Source organism: Miscanthus floridulus, chromosome 18, assembly GCF_019320115.1.
Source record: "Miscanthus floridulus cultivar M001 chromosome 18, ASM1932011v1, whole genome shotgun sequence".
NCBI classification, from domain to species: domain Eukaryota; kingdom Viridiplantae; phylum Streptophyta; class Magnoliopsida; order Poales; family Poaceae; genus Miscanthus; species Miscanthus floridulus.
In genome coordinates, this window is record NC_089597.1 from 101,696,938 (window position 1) to 101,700,346 (window position 3,409).

Sequence of the window (3,409 nt, forward strand, 5' to 3'; positions counted from 1 at the left end):
TTTTGTCCATATCAAACATAACTTGTATATGGAATTATGGATTTGATGCAAGATGTTAAGTTGAGGTACAGCTTGTAAAAGAAATCCATGCAGACAGATTGCAGATGCTTGTCAAGGTGTTTTAAACTTGTGCATATGACTGCAAGTGCACTAGCTTAGCTAGTTGGTCCCTGGAACTCTATTTTTTCATGCAATCAAATAAAAGACTTTGCTAAGAAATTATGTCATTTTTATTGAGATGAACCATACAGAAAAAATAAAAACTCTCCTAATTACTGCTTTTTGAAAAGTCAAAGTTTTCTTTAAGAAATATAACTAATTGATTTTCAATATCTTTGAGAAATACTTGTGTCCAGAGCATAAAAACTGCAATATAAGTATATTAGAGTCCATAATTACTTTTAGTATGTTGTTGTTCCAGATTTTAACAAACAAATTACAAGGAACATTGACTTTACTTTCCCAACCAAATAGAAATTTGTTTTTGAAGTTTTCTTTTGGGTCATATCAGTATCCAAAACTAATTTTTGACTGTTGGGAGAATTATATTAATCAATCAAAGTGAAGATATTTTTTGAAATATTATTTCTAAAAAAAGTATAACATAGAATGTCTTTACCAACAACCGCAATGTATGATTTTTCTCTCTCCTTGGAATGTAAGGTATTTCTTGTGGAAAGCCAATGTGGAAAAATTTTGTGTTTAACCTCTGAAGTTCGATCAAATAATATAATATGCCTTTAATGAAAGTTGTGGTTAGCTTACATTTTTCTCTTTTGATGAAGTGAGGCCAGCTTATGTATCAATAAGGAGATCACATATTACATTTTAAAAAGAAATTATGTTTAGCTTAGAATCTGGCATTTCATATTTATCTTCCATATATATGTGAACCCAATATTGCTAGGCATACCAATCCAAGCCACAGCATATATATAGTACACTGGAAATTGAATCGAGTAATAACTAGACATGCATGAAAGATGAAATTAAAATGGATGTCTGACTAAATAAATCATTGTTAGTTTCAATGTAAAATGCTTCACTTCCAACCATTCTTTTTCAGTTCAAGTACAGCCATGCATGTAGTAGACCCCTACCTGATGCCTTGATGAATTTCCATCTAGGTCGTTTGAACTGTTCGATTTCACTTCTACTGAGTTTTACACGGATGTGTAGCAGCTCTATTTCAGTTTATTAACTTGGTGATTCCATGCATGTGGGAAGAAATTGTCTGGAACATGCAGCACACCTGGTGGATCCCAATGCATGGGAATCTCATAGCTAGTTTTGCTTTAATCCTCTCATCTTTTGCACAAAGATATGTGCTTTGCTAAAGTTTATCCCTTTGAGTAACCTCCTCCCTATGCCTGGATAACCCTAGCTTTCAAGAATGTGAAGCCCATGCATGCTTTGCCCCAATGGCAAATGCACTGTGCTTTTCAGCCTGTTAAGAATCACGAGAGAGATGGGTCGATCTATGAATGTATCAGTGTCCAATTATATGTTCATGGATTTAACTGAAAAAGGAGGATGGAAAGGTAAAGGCGGAATGATTATATGAAATCTAACGGGCGATATCTTGGTGAACTATGTTTGTCGATCCTACAGTTTAAGTTTCTTTCATTTGCAGTCTTCATATCCCTGATTACGTACACCAGGCAATGATCAAAGTAGGAAAAGAAGGCTTAAAGTTTTCCCTTTTGCTATTGCCTGAAACCTTAGCCTTTGGTTCTTTACGTCGCCTTTAATTTAGCTTTGCTACGTACCTTTCTTTCTCATGTTTATCAGCTGAAAATTGGTTTCTAGGAGATATATATGCTACTTTTGACTTTTCATTCATGGATCCCCAGTAATAAGTTTATTGCAAATTTTGTTACCAGATCATGTTACTAGTGGTAATATGTGGATACATTAATAAGTGCTTCCAAACATGATTTTAGAAAATATAGTCCTTAATATATGCTCCCTCTAGACAATACGACATTGTTTATTTTTATGAGGTGTAACTTTGACCACAAGTATTCTGTGACCTATATTTTATTGCCTAGTAATTGTATAGGTTTATGAAAATATTATTCAAGACAAATATGATTACATATGTGATTTTCATTTTTTAAAACAAAATATTTGGATAGCTATATCAATGGTCAGAGTGTCAAAAGCTTGTCCAGATTTTAATAAAAAAAATGCCACATATTTATCACCAGAGGGGTACACTACTGGATTCAGGTTCTTTGCCGAGTGCCTGAGGTACTCGGCAAAGGCCAGATTGCACTCGGCAAAGCCTTTGCCGAGTGCGGCACTCGGCAAAGAACACACGGCAAAAAATTGATTGGCAAAACACTCTTTGCCGAGTGTATTTTATCGGGCTCTCGGCAAAGAAAAGCGACCGTCACGGCGTCAGTCTCGTTGACGGTCACTTTGCCGAGTGCCAACCCTGCAGGCACTCGGCAAAGATTTTTTTAATTTTTTTTTAAAAATTTCTTTGCCGAGTGCCAACCCGTGAGGCGCTCGGCAAAGATTTTTTATTTTTTTAAAAAAAATTCTTTGCCGAGTGCCAACCCGGAAGGCACTCGGCAAAGAGCTTTTATTTTTTTTTGAAAATTTTCTTTGCCGAGTGCCAACACGCCAGGCGCTCGGCAAAGTTTAATTTTTTTTTATTTCTTTGCCGAGTGTTATAGTCACAGCACTCGGCAAAGCTGGAAAATCTATTTTCTGGTCGCCTATTTTGCCAGCTTTGCCGAGTGTTGTGACCATTGCACTCGGCAAAGGGGTCATTTGCCGAGTGCAACACTCGGCAAAGTGACCCAAAACGGTAATTTTTTTTTGCATTCCATCATGACAAATACATTCATACAAACATATATCACATATATATCTCATCCATCGCATATATATCTCATCCATCACATATATATCTCATCCATCCGCCCATATCACATCCATCACAATATATAATAATAAGTGCTCAAGTCCATCCAAATAAGTCCACAAGTCCATTAAAGTCCACAAGTGCATCACAAGTCCATCACCAAGTGAACAACAAATGTAAAAAATACAACATACATTCATCTCGGCCACTGCGACTGTGGTGAAGGCCCAGATGCATCATTCGTAGGTGCATGAGGTGGATTATTTGAACCACCGTCAGATGGAGACTGCACAAAGGAGAAAAGATTGCATGTGAGACAAGATTATTTTGATAGCTAATCTAGAACGATAGAGGCCATACAAGCAAAGCACAAGCGAAAGTAAAAAACTTTGATTCTCACAGGAGTAGCTGCAGCTGCAGAACGCGGAGACGGAGGTGGAACCAATAGCCCAGGTGGCAGAGACAAGCCCATACGTTGCCCAAGCCCTTGTAGGAAATCCGTAATGTCCATCAACCTCTACGCCTGGGCCTGCC